Source organism: Chrysemys picta, chromosome 9 (assembly GCF_011386835.1).
Source record: "Chrysemys picta bellii isolate R12L10 chromosome 9, ASM1138683v2, whole genome shotgun sequence".
Taxonomy (NCBI): domain Eukaryota; kingdom Metazoa; phylum Chordata; order Testudines; family Emydidae; genus Chrysemys; species Chrysemys picta.
Genome location: NC_088799.1, coordinates 17691 through 34549, shown reverse-complemented (window position 1 = coordinate 34549; position 16859 = coordinate 17691).

Genomic DNA, 16859 nt, shown 5'->3' with positions numbered 1-16859 from the left:
TCAGTTTATCCGAATACCCCAAAATGTTCATATAATTGAAACAAACTTTTTCAGAAAGCAACATGGCTTTGTTTGTTTGGGTTTGTTTTGAAATTATGAGATCAGTGAATTGAATATAGAATTCTATCTACAGGGGACCTGACCCGCATAGAAATCACCATTAATCAAAAAGTGTGTTATTCATAACTGGAAAATCTCCTGTGTGGAAATGAATATTTTTTCAATAAGCAAACTGATAAATAAAGGGCAAAATTGTGCCTTCTCTGTCTCGCTCAGTCAATCAGGGGAGTAATGTCTTGCTCACCCTACCCAGTTCTTGGATCTGGTGTGCAGCACAGACTGCTCTCTGCTGTAAACAAGTAGGCATGGAGAGGACGAAGTCTTGGTAACCCCTCCCCAGCCACACATTGCTCCCCCTCCAACCCAACACCCACCCACCCAGGTGCAAGAGAAGAAGTAAACAGCATGTATTCCAGGCCTGCATTAATTCACTTTCCCCACATGAAGCAAGAGGAAATACAGTCAAAATTCCTGGTCCTAGAGCAAAACCATTATGCACCATCCCTTGCTCAGGGTCAAACCTAAAGTCTCCATCTATTCAAGTTTGAAGAACTCTAAAATATAAATTCAATCCAACAAATTTAATAGCAAACTACCCCCAACGTACCTCAAACAGCCCTTTATAAGACATGGTAATGCCTTTAACCCAGCTAGTATTTGGGTTGAATAGCCAAACCACTTCTTCTCTCCATGCACCCTTTTTGAAGAGAGAATACTGCATTCTGGCCCCCTCAGTTACACTGGTGTAAAACCAGAGTAACTCCCTTAAGGCCAAAACTCTGAATTTACACAGTGCAACAAAGTAGAATGTATTTCAGACTGTACAACAAGGGCATATTCAACAAAGTCAGTTTAATTAAAAACGGAGCCATGTATTCGTCTTCACGAGATAACGGAGCGTTGTAGACTTGGCTCCATAGCTATTTACCCTGAGGCCTCAAATTATGAGTGATTTTCTATTTACAAATATTTATGATAAGAAATTACAGTGGTTTCATTTTAATTGCTCCAAAATACATGATTACTGCTAATCTGCTAAAATTACATGATAATCTGCTAAAATGGAGTCATTTTTCAAAACACTTTGGGGTATTATTTTTGTTATTAACTTGTACCATAGGGCACTTAACATTTTGTCAGCAATCAAGTTACAGCATCACCAACTAAATCCATTAGAGCGACCTACTCCATGCTGTCCTCTATACTAGGGAGGACTCTTCTCTCACCAGGGAACGATCTAAACTAGACGGTCTTCATCAAGTTTATACTGGATGTCAGCTGGTGATCAAATGATATTGGCACATTTATCTTCCTGTTTTCACGATGCATCTATTTTCACAGTGCTACTAAAAATCTATGAAACTTTACATAATTAATTGTATTACTTAAACTTTTCAGTAGCATTTTGGTCTACAGATAGTGAATTACAGTCAGATTCTTACATGGTGTAAAGTATCAGGAGGTAGCCATGTTAGTCTGTATCCACAAAAACAACAAGGAGTCCGGTGGCACTTTAAAGACTAACAGATTTATTTGGGCATAAGCTTTCGTGGGTAAAAAACCTCACTTCTTCAGATGCTGCAATTGTTATGGAGCATTTGTATTATGGTAATGCTTATTGGCACCAACTGAGATCAGGGCTCCATTGTGCAGGGCACTGCACATACACATCATAAGAGCATACAGCCTAAATCAACAGGACAGACAAGGGGTGTGAGTGGAAAGAGGCTTCCCTAACAACACACAGCAGTTTAATAGCTGAACTGGGAACAGAACCCAGGTCTAGGTCCCAAATCAGTGCGCTCCCCACTGGTCCACGCAGTTTAGGGGGGTAAAAAGTGTGGAACTGGGCTCTTTAACTTAGTGGATGAACTTCTACAGCCTATGTTATTACCCAGAAGGTCAAAGTAAATCATCATTGCAGCCCCTTAAAATCTATGAATGAGTAATTCACTACAGAGTACTAATTTATCAGTACTTCCAGAGTCAAATATGTCTGACACAAAAGCCATACTCCCGGGGCAACCTGAAGGTATTTTTTTTTCTTTTTTTCATTTCAGTGAGAAAAAATAAAAACAATTCCGTTTCGATTCAAACCAAACTAGATTTGTTTTTTGGTTCAGCCTCCTAACTGAAAAAAAAATCAATTCTTTCAGCGCAGCTAGTGACCTCAAGACTCATTCAAGGGGCCTAAGCTTCAGTGGATTGAGTGCAGAGCATCTCCTGAAAAATCAGACACCTTTTTAAGGTATCCTAATTGGGCACCCAACAACTGATGCACCCAAAATTGCTAGCACTTCTGAAAATCTGAACTAAAAAGAATCTACTGATCTACAGTGCTGGGCAAGAGATGTACAGGTGGGATGTCATCTCTTCATTAGCCTGCCAAGATGTTCTAGGGCTTTGCAACATGAACCTTCCAGGCTAACTTAGTTCTGTCTCTTTTCTAAGTAGACATTATGGTTGATGGAATTGCCTTCAGGAATACCTGCCCCAGTCTTCTAGATTCCCAGCTTCATTCACTACAGAGCAGTGTAAACATGATTCCAGGGTCAAAGGGTAGCTCTTCATCAACTAAAACAATGCCTGATTTTGAACAAAATGTTGTGTAAAAAAAATTGCTTGCCTGCTTCTAAATGGTGACTTTCAGAATATATCCTACAAATCATAGCAGAGATTTTGGATATTTCACAAATAATTCCTAGATTAATACAGAAATGTATCCCTGAGCTCAAGGAGACTTTAATCAATCCCTAATCTCCCTGAGAAGCATTTGACTTTACCTGACAGAACAGTGAAAGATGATCCGCTGCTATGTGATCAGTATAGCAATAGCAAATACTGCCTCCTTTCTATAAATAACCTCCAATCATTTAGGGCCTGATCCAAAGCCCACTAGTGTCAATGGAAACACTCCAAAGGAGTACAGTAGGCTTTGGGTTAGGTCCTAGGACACTTTCCCACCTAAAGACTAGACCTAAGAGAACTGGAGACAACCCACCAAATAAGCAGACTGTTAAGTTATGTCTGCACTACAAGTGTTACAGTGGCACAGCGGAACTGATGCAGCTGCACTGCTGTAGTGTACAGTATATACTTACTACAGCAACAAACTGTTTTTTTCTGTCACTGTAATAAATCCACCTCTCCAACGCCTGGTCTACACTAGGAGGTTAAGTTGAATTTAGCAGTGTTAAATTGAATTAACCCTACACCCGTCCACACAACGAAGCTATTTAGTTCGACATAGAGGTCTCTTTAATTCGATTTCTGTACTCCTCCCCGACAAGGGGAGTGGCGCTAAATTCGACATGGCCATGTCGAATTAGGGTAGGTGTGGATGGAATTCGACGCTAATAGCTCCAGGAGCTATCCCACAGTGCACCACTCTGTTGACGCTCTGGACAGCAGTCCGAGCTCGGATGCTCTGACCAGCCACAGAGGAAAAGCCCCAGGAAAATTTTAATTCCTTTTCCTGTCTGGCCACTTTGAATCTCATTTCCTGTTTGGACATCGTGGCGAGCTCAGCAGCACTGGCAACGATGCAGAGCTCTCCAGCAGAGATGGCCATGCAATCTCAGAATAGAAAGAGGGCCCCAGCATGGACTGATCGGGAAGTCTTGGATCTGATCGCTGTGTGGGGCGATGAGTCCATGCTTTCGGAGCTGCGATCGAAAAGACGGAATGCAAAGATCTACGAGAAGATCTCCAAAGCCATGACAGAGAGAGGATACAGCCGGGATGCAACGCAGTGCCGCGTGAAAATCAAGGAGCTGAGACAAGGGTACCAGAAGACCAAAGAGTCAAACGGACGCTCCGGATCCCAGCCCCAGACATGCCGTTTCTACGAGGCACTGCATTCCATTCTAGGTGCGGCCGCCACCACTACCCCACCACTGACCGTGGACTCTGAGGATGGGATATTGTCGATGGCCGCTTCCTCGGAGATGTTAGCGGACAGGGAAGATGAGGAAGGAGATGAGGAGGAGGAGGCAGTTGACAGCGCTTACAACGCTGATTTCCCCGACAGCCAGGATCTCTTCATCACCCTCACGGAGATCCCCTACCAACCCTCCCCAGGCGTTAACCCAGACTCTGAATCAGGGGAAGGATCAGTCGGTAAGTGTTTTAAACATGTAAACATTTATTTTGAACAGAACAGGAATATTAACAATGGGTTTTTCATGATTAGTTTGCCCTAGGTGCTTAACGTTTTAGTCCTTGGCAGTGCAACTACTGCAAAAGAATCCAACAATGTCCGGTTTATCATTAGTTTGCCCTAGGCGCTCTACTTTTTAGTCCTTTCCAATGCAGCTACTGCAAAATAAGGTCTATATGTCCGGGGATAGAGCTGAAATCTTCATGGGACATCTCCATGAAGCTCTCCTGGAGGTAATTGGAAAGCCTTTGCATGAGGTTCCTGGGGAGAGCGTCCTCCGTGGTAGGAAACTTTTCCGCGCCAGGCTATCATCAAGTACTCTGGGATCATTGCCTCGCAGAGCATGGCGGCATACAGCCCTGGTTTTTGCTGGCTTTCACGCAGCATGCAGTCTTTAGCTGTGTCAGAAATCCTCATCAGAATGATGTCGCTCATGGTGACCTGCTTTGAATTAGGGGAATGTTAGTATTGGGACTGCTTGCCTGTTCCTTTACATAACTGTAACCGGTGGTTTACAGCCACGCAGTGGAGGCCGGAGACGGGCAGCATACAGGGATCTTTCCTGGGGACAGTCGCAAGGGGGTGGGACGGGGCAGAGTTCATGTTTGCCGGATTGCCGGCAGCAGGAACTGGCCAACGCTAGGAGCATTGCTTTGGACGTGAAAGGAGGGCACTGTTATAATTTAAGTTTTAAGCAGCCAAAAGTCTACGGCTTACCATGTCAGCCTGCTACCCGAATTCCACTGTCCTGCCCCGCTTGTCTGTTCTCCACTGCAAGACCCCAGGCACTGAATGCGAAGGCCGAAAATTCGACCTTGTCCTGAGTGCGCATGTGATAGGTGCCATGCATAGTCTTGTTCACAGAGAAAGACTATGTTCATTGTTCACAAAAATGTATCTTTGTGAGGAATTCACTCCCTTTTTCCCATCCCACAGCTGCGACTGCCTCCCGACCTATCCCGGCATCCCCCTCCCAGAGGCTGGCACAGATTAGGCGGAGAAAGAAAAGGACACGGGACGACATGTTCTCAGAACTTATGGGCTGCTCCTGAGCCGAGGCGGCCCAGCAGACCCAGTGGAGGGAGAACATGTCGCAATACCAGCGATCACACAGCGAACGGGAGGAGATGTGGTGGCAGGAAGACCAGCAGGCGACTCAAACGCTGCTTGCACTAATGAGGGAGCAAACAGACACGCTCCGGCACCTTGTGGATGTTCTGCAGGACTGGAGGCAGGAGGACTGAGCCTCGCTGCAGTCTATCTCTAACCGCCCTCCCCCGCCACAAAGTCCCATACCCCCCTCACCCAAAGTCCCAAGAAGGAGGGGCGGCAGGGGCCGTGAAAACTGTCACTCCACCCCTGCAGACTGCTCAAGTACCAGAAGGCTCTCATTCCCCAAAATTTGATAAGTCCTTTCCTTCCCGCCTCACCCAATCTCCCGTCCCAGTTTCATCCCCTAACTGTGTAGTTGCTAATAAAAAATACGTTTCTGTTAATTACTGTTTCCCTCATGTTCTTTTAGAGGAGAGTGTGTTTGAAGGGGGGGAAGGGGGTTGGTAATTGGAGAGGACAGTCACCTTTACCAGGGTACAGACACGGGGGCAGGTTCAGAAGAAGGTCACACACACATTGGAGTCACTAGGCACCCTGGTCAGTCTGGGAGGTGGTTTTCATGTTCTGTGTGTGGGGTGGCTATGTCACTTTGTGGCAGGGGAGGGCGGTTAGAGATCTTATGCAGCGGTCCTTAGCCTGGATCACAGAGCCACGCAGCAGGGGATCTGTAACCGTCCTCCCCCGCCACAAAGTCACATAGCCCCCATACACAGAGTCTTGAAAAGGAGGGGTGGCAGTCTCCGTTGAAACAACCAGTCCACCACTGCGGACCGCTCTAGGAGCAGGAGCCTGTCATTCCTCAAGTTTAGAAGCGTTCTTTCCATCACTACGCCCTCTCCCCACCACGGTCTGTGTCCCAGTTTCAACACTTTACCGCAAAATCCGTAATAAAGAAAACGGTGTTCATTAACAAAGTTCCATTTATTTTATTTTTAAACGTGTGTTGGAAGGGGGGGAACGGGGTGAACAGGGTATGTAACTGCAGAGGATAGTCAACATTAACTGGGTAAAGAAATGGGGGCAGGTTCAGCTTCTCTTTAAACAAACGTAATAGTCACAGGTTACCCTGCTCACTGAGGAACCTAGCTTTCAAAGCCTCCCGGATGCACAGCGTGTCCCGCTGGGCTCTTCTAATTGCACGGCTGTCTGGCTGGGCGTAATCAGCAGCCAGGCTATTTGCCTCAACCTCCCACCCCGCCATAAAGGTCTCCCCCTTGCTCTCACAGAGATTGTGGAGCACACAGCAAGCTGCAATAACGATGGGGATATTGGTTTCGCCGAGATCAGAGTGAGTCAGTAAGCTTCTCCATCTCCCCTTGAGACGTCCAAAAGCACACTCCACCACCATTCTGCACGTGCTCAGACTGTAGTTGAAGAGTTCTTTTTCACTGTCCAGGGCACCTGTATAGGGCTTCATGAGCCAGGGCATTAGCGGGTAGGCTGGGTCCCCGAGGATCACTATAGGCATCTCCACATCCCCAAACAGTGATTTTGTGGTCTGAGAAGTAAATGCCTTCCTGCAGCCGTCTAAACAGACCAGAGTTCCTGAAATCACGAGCGTCATGAACCTTGCCCGGCCATCCGACATTGATGTTTGTAAAACGTCCCCTATGGTCCACCAGTGCTTGCAGCACTATTGAAAAGTAGCCCTTTCTGTTAATGTACTGGCTGGCCTGGTGGTCCGGTCCCAGGATAGGGATGTGAGTTCCATTTATAGCCCCACCGCAGTTTGGGAATCCCATCGCGGCGAAGCCATCTATGATGACCTGCACATTTCCCAGGGTCATTACCTTTGACAGCAGTAGCTCAACGATTGCGTTGGCTACTTGCATCACAGCAACCCCCACGGTAGATTTGCCCATGCCAAAGTGGTTCGTGACTGACCGGTAGCTGTCTGGCGTTGCAAGCTTACAGAGGGCTATGGTCACTCGCTTCTGGACAGTCAGGGCTGCTCGCATCCGGGTGTCCTTGTGCTTCAGGGCAGGGGACAGCAACTCACAAAGTTCAAGGAAAGTTCCCTTACGCATCCTAAAGTTTCGCAGCCACTGTGATTCATCCCAGACCTGCAGCACTATGTGGTCCCACCAGTCCGTGCTTGTTTCCCAGGCCCAGAATCGCCGTTCCACAGCATCAACATGACCCATTGCCACCATGATGTTCACGGCGCGGGGTCCCGTGCTTTGTGAGAGGTCTGTGCCCCTCTCAGACTTAATGTCCTTACCGCGCTGTCGTAGCCTCCTCGCCCAATTTCTCAGCATCGGACTCTGGAAAAGGTGGACGATAAGGTGCGAGGTGTTGACAACGGCCATAACTGCAGCGATGATCGCAGCAGGCTCCATGCTCGCAGTGCTGTGGCGTCCGCGCTGTCACTCACCAGAAAAGTGCACGAACTGATTGCCCGCCGGCACTTTCAGGGAGGGAGGGCGGGAGTGACGGTTGAATGACGACAGTTACCCAAAACCACCCTCGACACATTTTTGGCCCCAGCAGGCATTGGGGGCTCAACCCAGAATTCCAATGGGCAGCGGGGACTGCGGGAACTGTGGGATAGCTGCCCACAGTGCACCGCTTCCAATGTCGATGCTTGCCCTGTTAGTGTGGACTCACAAAGTCGAATTACTGTCCTTAGTGTGGATACACACGTTCGACTTTGTAATATCGGTACCACAAATTCGATTTAAGTAGAATCGAACTACTCTCATAGTGTAGACATACCCCAAGATGCACTAGTTAGGTCGACTGAAGAATCCTTCTGTCAACCTAGCTGTGTCTACAGTGGGGGCTAGCTGGATCTAACTACATCACACAGGGAGTGACATTTTTCACAGCCTTGGGGGATGTATCTAGATCAGGGATCGGCAACCTTTGGCACGCAGCCCATCAGGGAAATCCGCTGGCGAGCAGGATGGTTTGTTTACCTGCAGCGTCTCCAGGTTTGGCCTATTGCAGCTCCCACGGGCCGCGGTTTGCCATTCCAGGCCAATGGGGGCTGCGGGAAGAAGTGGCCAGTGGGAGCTGCAATAGGCCTGTCATAACTATCAAGGGAAGGGTAACAGCTGTCCTGTGTACAGTACTATAAAATCCCTCCTGGCCAGAGACTCCAAAATCCTTTTCCCTGTAAAGGGTTAAGAAGCTCAGGTAACCTGGCTGACACCTGACCCAAAGGACCAATAAGGGGACAAGATACTTTCAAATCTTGAGGGGGGGAAGGCTTTTGTTTGTGTTCTTTGTTTGTGAGTGTGTTCGCTCTCGGGACTGAGAGGGACCAGACATCAATCCAGGTTCTCCACATCTTTCTAAACAAGTCTCTCCTATTTCAAACTTGTAAGTAAATAGCCAGGCAAGGCGTGTTAGTTTTCCTTTGTTTTCTCAACTTGTAAATGTACCTTTTACTAGAGTGTTTATCTTTGTTTGCTGTACTTTGAACCTAAGACTAGAGGGGAGTCCTCTGAGCTCTTTAAGTTTGATTACCCTGTAAGGTTAATTTCCATACTGATTTTACAGAGATGATTTTTACCTTTTTCTTTAATTAAAAGCCTTCTTTTTAAGAACCTGATTGATTTTTCCTTGTTTTAAGATCCAAGGGGTTTGGATCTTGATTCACCAGGAGTTGGTGAGAGTAAGGAGGGGAATGATTAATTTCTCCTTGTTTTAGATCCAAGGGGGTTGGATCTGTATTCACCAGGAGGTGGTGGGAGGAAGGAGGGGGGATGGTTAATTTCTCCTTGTTTTAGATCCCAGGGGGGTTGGAACTGTATTCACCAGGAGTTGGTGGGAGGAAGGAGGGGGGATGGTTAATTTCTCCTTGTTTTAGATCCCAGGGGGGTTGGAACTGTATTCACCAGGAGTTGGTGGGAGGAAGGAGGGGAATGGTTAATTTCTCCTTGTTTTAAGATCCAAGGGGTTTGGATCTGTATTCACCAGGGAATTGGTGAAGGTTTTTCAAGGCTTTCCAGGGAGGGAATCCATTGAAATGGTGGCAGCGGGACCAGAGCTAAGATGGTAGTTAAGCTTAGAAGTTTTCATGCAGGCCCCTACATTTGTACCCTAAAGTTCAAAGTGGGGATACAGCCTTGACAAGGCCGAACCTGCAGACGCTGCAGGTAAACAAACCGTCCCAGCCCCCCAACGGATTTCCCTGATGGGCTGCATGCCACAGGCTGCCGATCCTTGACCTAGATCAACTTAAGTTTTAAGTGTAGACCAGGCCTCAAAGGTCTCCGCCCAAAGGAGAACTTCATGGAAGCTAGTGCAGAACTTAGAATACACTTGAGAAAACAAAATTAGAGCAGCAAGATAATTAGCCATAAGCATTCTGGAAAAGCCCTACCTCCAAGATCATTTCTGGGTTGCTTTCATGTCTTCTTCCCCACTCCCATTATTCAGAAAGCAACTGTCCTCAGATTCCATTCATTCTCTTCTAAATAGTCTCTAGCGCACAATATTTAATTAGCCCTCAGTGATTTTTGCTTCCTGACCATCTGCAGGTTAAAACAAGACAAATTGTTCTCATATAGCCTGTTTATGCAGCATCCAAAAGAGATTTATGGCCAACAAAACCAAACCCTTATTGAAACAGACCAGAGAACACATTTATACCAAGCATAGCCTTACTGCCTAAGGCCTCAGTCCTGCATGGAGACAGCTGGAGGCAGGGGACATAGTTAATGGGGACAGTGGTCCTCCTGGACAGTTCTCAGTGCAGGATTAGGGCACAAAATAGCAGCTGCCTCAACTAAAAAAGGAATTCCTGACTCAGGTGACTGCAGTTGAGTTACACACACGCCACATACTCCCTTTCCCATCAGGACGGGCATACTCCTTTGAGCCCAGACCACATTAGGTAGGATAGTGAATTGCATCTAGTTCTCCTGCGTGGCACTATTTTGCTGTTGGGCTACCCCAAAGCAAACGGTTTGCTTGACTACCTACCTAATCAGAATGGAAGTTCACAAAAAATAATTCTGTACACTGACAAAAATATAATTGTTGAGCAGATCTGTGAACAATGGCAATATAAACTTAAAATTCCAGCACGTGCTGACTGACGGGCATCGTTAATAACATAGGGAGAGACTGAACATTTCCTATAGTGCTGCTCCATGGCATGCTGTTGATAATCAGAGTAGATATCTATGAATAAGAGCTTTTACTCTGTCAATGTAGACTCTCTATGGGCTTGGCTGTGAAACAGGACATGGGTCTACTGCATCACAAGCCGAGGTAATGGATATTTTTACTTCGGCTCCAGTCATGCGAAGTCTTATGCACAGGCTTAACTTTACGTGCTGTACATCCTTGCATTGAAGTCCATAGGGATTACTTACAGTGTGTAATTGAAGCACTTGCATAAATTTTTGCTGAATTGGGGCCTTAGAATGTACGCTCTTATTATTTATCTTGTTTATTACGATAGTGCCTAGCAACCAATCGAGTTGCAGCCCCACTGGGCTAGACACTATACAAACTCGGAGACTGTCCCTCCACAATCAGTTTGCAATCTAAAAATAGACAAGACAGACAAAGGGCAGGGAAAAGGCAGAGCCTGACAAAGACTGAAGCTGGCTCAGCAGCTACAGAAAGCACCTCAAGCAGGCACTGCTGCACTGAGGAATGGGGGACAAGAGGGTGGTAAAATGGGCACCCAGAGCCATCTTTAGCACAGGGACCATCTTTTCATTGCTTGTGGTTACAATGCCTCGGGACCCCGATACCTGACTGCAGATTTTAGGTGCTGCTGCAATACAAATTATAATAATCATAATTTTAAAACATTCTTTGGAGCGTAATACCAGGAGCCCAATCTAGCAACTTTTATCTGAATAATCCTTATTAGTGTGATTTCAAAGAGCTCTCTGGCATAAATCTAGGAACTGGTCCCTAAACCATGGCACAGTTTGATGAAAACAAGGATCTCTAAAGTTACATGCTAATATTTTACTTTTAAACAAATACTAATGGCTCGATTTTAAGCCCCAAATGTAGGTGTTGTGAAAACAGGGACTTAATATATTTCAGAAATTAGATTAACAGTTTTGTTTGTTTGTTTTTCTTTTCAATTTAAATGTCTAGATTTCTGGTCTGAGAACAAGCCTGGAAAATTTAATCTCTTGAGAAGCCTTTAAGTGGCTGAAAGTAGTGTTTTCAAATCAAAGTGCCATGATCTCAAACTTATAGCATCACCACCATGACAATGGCATGAGAACACTTGCTGCAAGGCTAAAATAACGTATGAAGATTTTCAACCTGTAGGGAATTTGTACTGCTTACCTATAAATCTGTGAATAAAAACATCTAATGAGGAATCAAATCCAACTTCAGCTATGGTGTTTCTTTAAAAATATAAGCCCGTTATGCCTTGATCGTTTCTATTCAGTGTTGGGATTGGACAACCCGTTCCAGCTCTTTACAGCATCATCCTCGGTGGGAAATATAAATAAAGAAATCTTCCTCTGTCTGTGTGTCCATGACATCAGATGATGAAATACAAGTGAAACTTCTCTCCTTTCTCCTCTTTCAATATTTATTCCTTGGATTTATTGTTTTTCTTCTTTTTTGATAGATCATACCATGCGGGTACATTTATCATGTACTACAGGCAGTGCCTCTCAGCTTATTTCAAAATGTAGTTGGAACTATTAAAACATAAACGATGTGCAAAACTCTTCATTTTTCTTTGCATCCTATACTGAAGGATCATGGGTATACTTTCACTGAGGAGTCAAACCCATTGGTAAGCTAAATATTCACAGCTTTTTGAGGTGATTTCACTGGTGTAAATATCAGTGCACATCCCCAGCATTACCAGTGCTTACAGGAAAACAGTGGTCTGTTCTTGTTACAGTCACTTACTCCATCCTGAACACTGTGGGCCAAATCCTTAGCTGGTGTAAATAGACACAGCTCCACTGACTTCAATGGAGATATACTGATTTATGCCAACTGAGGAACTGTTCTTATGATGAGAACACTGTAAGGCTGCATGCTCCAGCACTCAAAAGGGAAAAGCTTTAGTTTTATGCACTGTCAGGAATCCTTTGGAAGTCAATGAAATTATTCAGTGCACAAAGTGCATAAGTTTGCAGGAGTGGGCCACAGTACAGACAATAAAATACAAAATCCCCCAGCAGGGGATGGACTAAATTACCTCATTGGTCATCTCCATTTCTAACTCTCAGACAATTCCATGACATTAAAATGTATTTACCAAACCCGGGTATTTTCAAAACTGTTTCCACTAAATAGACCATTGGCTACCAGACAAAAAGGGGGAGCAGTGGATTGTGGATACTGCTCTGAAGAGAAAGGAAAGTGCTGTGCACTGGAGCCAAGCACCCCAGAGAACAGAGCAGTGGTTTTCAAAGTGCGCGTTGGTGACGGGTCGCGGAATGTAAGGCACTGGGTCGCGGCAGCTCTGGTCAGCACTGACAACCGGGCCATTAAAAGTCCCATTGGCAGTGCTGCCCGGCTAAGGCAGGCTAGTCCTTACCTGTTCTGACACCGTGCTGTACCCCGGAAGCAGCCAGCAGGTCCGGCTCCTAAATGGGGGGGGGACATGGGGCTTCATGCGCTGCTCCCACCCCGAGCACCGGCTCCACCTCCTGGCCAATGGGACCTGGGAGGGGGCGGTGCCTGCAGGCGAGAGCCGCATGGAGCCGCTTGAACGCCTCCGCCTAGGAGCCAGACCTGCTGCTGGCTGCTTCCGGGGTGCAGCGTGATCCGCGGTGCCAGGACAGGCAGGAAGCCTGCCTTGGCATCCCCACTATGCTCTGACCAGGAGCCGCCCAAAGTAAGCCCGTGCCCCAACCCTGTGCCCCAATCCCCTGAGCACCCGCAAACCTGGAGCCCCTTCCTGCATCCCAAACCTCTCATCTATGGTCCCATCCCAGAGCCTGCATCCCCACCCCAGAGCCCTGACCCCCTCCTGCACCCCAACCCCTTGCCCCAGCCCAGAGCCTCCTCCCACACTCTGAACCCCGCATTCCCGGCCCCACCCTGCAGCCCTCATCCCCACACCCCTACACTCTACCCCAGCCCTGAGCCCTTCCCACATGCCAAACCCCTCATCCCCAGCTCTGTTGGGTCGCAGGCAACAACAATTTTCTTCAACTGGGTCGCCAGAAAAAAAGTTTAAAACCACTGGAATAGAGTACTCCCAAGGGCGGGTTAATGGTGTCTGCTGTTTGCATTGGAACCCCTTATTGAGCTATATGCCAAGTCTAGACAAGACTAGGGAGGAGGATCCAAGTGCAAGGAACATACTGCAGGGTTGGCTTCTCCTTTCTCACTTTTGCAAGGTAAGGAGGATTAGAAGGACTTAGTTATTCCTACCTTAGGACAGTGATCTCTCTAGAACCAGAGGAAGACACAGCATGTACTGCAGACTGTGGGACTCCATATTAGCTCCTGGAGTCTGCTTTTTATAACTTTACACAGCACCCTCTGGCGATAGGAACGAAGCATTACAAAAAAGGCAGTACTGCAGCTTCCCGCTAAACTGCCTGGAGAAATGAAGATGGCTGATTGGCTAAAACCAATAAGGGGTGGAGCCTAAGGTCTATACAGCTCCTCTCCAAAGGCTTCTGCTAGGACCCTCTCAGGCTAGGCATTGTTGAAAGGTTTATCTACATGGGGACATCTGGGAGAGTTAAGAGGTGGGGTTTTCATGACTGTAGCTAATGAAACTCTTATCAGTTGAAATACATTTTAAGAAATCGCCTGTAAAAAGTGCTGCTGCCACATTTACTAAGATCTTCAAGGTAAGCCCAACAGCCATTAAAAGTAAAAATCTATTACTATATAATCAGCAATTTATGCTAGAGCTATGTATGTCTTTTTGCAGGGGGAGAGGGAGTATATATACCGTGGCTGTTGAGAATTTTAAACAGCAGCATGTACAGAGGGAGAATTCTTGTTTTAGAAATATAGTAACTTTGTTTACAACACTATTTACATACAGAATACATATGTCAGGCTGGCACTAGAGCTGTGGAAATACTGTATACAAAAAAAATCTGCAAATAGTCAAAGTTTGAAAACAAATTGGCTTAAATTAATTTTGCATCACTACTATGTTGACTTTCTAGGAATAGCCTTGTGAATGCATTTACTGGACTATGCCACAATGTAATACATTAGCAGTGAATGTTAGAGAGTATTAACAGAAAACAAATTTCTAGTTTGTAATTGCACATTGTCACACCAGGAACCTGATTCCAAAAGTCATGCTTATCCGATCAGGAAACAAATATATCTCTGGACCTCTGTATCCAATCAACACGGCTCAAATTTTGAATACGAACCAGCAACAAACTAACAGGTATTCAGTGAATAACTTGAAATAATAAATTAAAGAAAATCATAATTTGTTGGTGGGCAATTCAAAGAGAAATAGGTGAAATTAATCAAATAGATTTTTTTTTACCATGAATTGCATGAATTGTCAGCCAACAGTTTGCATCATCTAATTTAAAATTGATGCTGGATAGAACACACCAGAGTTAGAAATGGAAATGGCTGTTACAAGTCACATAACCAAAGATTAAATTTACAAATATTCCTCCAAAATTGCTGTATTTAGAAACATCACCAGGTGTTGGAACACTTGCTTTTCAAGTAGTCATTTATTGCAATCAGCAATTAAGAAACTTGGAAGCATGCTCTCTTCAAAAACAACTCGCAGATTAAATTGGTCATCAGCATTACTCCAAAGCTTTTAATTCTGATTTACAAAGAAAGCACAGATCTGAATGTTACCTTTTAGCATACAAATGGAGATGATTTTCAGAAGAACAAACTGCTATAGATGTCATTTGCAAAGTCAAGCTTACTGTGTGTGAGACTTGCAGAATCCACAGTTGTACAGAGCAAAAATGTAAAAATGACACTCTAGAGGTGAATACAACGCCACATTGGCACTGGCATATGGCAAGCAGACAACTTGTCTGTGCTTATACCAGATGTAATATATAAGGCTAAGATTCAGTCACGGATATTTTTAGTAAAAGTCATGGACAGGTCACAGGCAATAAACAAAAATTCACGGCCTGTGACCTGTCCATGACTATTAGTATAAATACCCCTGACTAAATCTTAGGTGCTTATTGGTGAAGGAGACAAGCTTTGAGTTCCACAGAGCTCTTCTTCTGGTCTGAGCAATTCCCAGCACTTGACTTGGGTCATTTGTTGTTGCACCAAGAACTTCACTCCAGGAAGTGAGTGAAAAAGGTCATTATCTCCAGGAATATTTCTAATTAAACATTATAAACATTAAAATAGTTATTAATAAATAGGGTTATCAGTGACAACACAGGAAACTGTTTCCTTTTTGCATATTGTTAAGAATGACGAGTTTAATATATTGAAACTGGTGTAAAAGCACAAGCATCATTGACCTTGATTTACGTGCTCTTGACTTTGGTGCTGAATCCATGATTTCCATTATGGCATTTTGGCAGCCACATCAGCATTATCTGTCAGTAGCATCCATAACCACCAGGACTAGACTGAAATATGACTAACTCATAGCTGCTAAGTGTGCAACTTTATATTGTTTTTTCAAATAAAAAGGGGAAACATGGGGGAAAGGCCTCTCAACATCCAAGAAAAGTGAAAGGGGATGGGGAATATGAAATTAAAGCTATTCGGCTTGCTCCAAAGCCTTTTGAAGTCAATGGGAATCTTTCAATGGTCTTCAAAGAGCTTTGGATCAGGCTCATGCAGAACTACAAAAAGACTCATCTCATGTCGTCCCAGATCTTTGGTTTACAGAGTTTTCATTGTAATGTCACATCAGTACATGGTGATGAGCCAAGATTACACAACATCATGATGGCCCAAAGCTCCACAGTGCAACCATTGTTTTGCAGTTTTTGTACTGCAGTTGGTGATCCAATGAAGTTGAGAGTCTTTTCTTCATTTCCGGAATGAGGAAGTGATTCTTCACCTCATCAAGGTGAAGCAGTGTTTAATGTGGCTTTTGTAGGACAGTTCACAAGGCAATGGATAAAAAGGGAAGGGAAACACAGTAATAAAGGATGGACTTTTCAGAAGTGCTGTGCAGGGCCATGTAACCACTAGGCGGCCGCCTAGGGTGCCAAGATTTGGGGGTGCCAAAAAGCGGTGCCCCAAATTTTTTTTTTACACTATTGCTGGAAAACGAATGAATAAAGAAAAGAGAAATGTTGTTGAACTTGCATTTTAACTTGTTGTTCTTCTTCTCTCGTACATTACAACTATAGCCTATGCCAGCTCTGCATTGCGGGCACAAGCGTACTGCTTCACTACGGTACAAAGTGGCAATGACGTCATTTTTCTCGTCGCGCGCAGCCGTTACCCATTCTGACAGGCTGTTTATAATGCTAAGTTTACTAGTTTTTGGAGGTTGTCGACTGAGGCTATTTTTGTTGAGTTGTTTCAGATCTAAGACTCTGGCAATTGCTGCTGCATCATTTCGCTAATACTTTTTGTCAATTGTGTGTGTATGTTAAGTATTTGAGTGTATATGTTTATCATGTGCGAATATGCG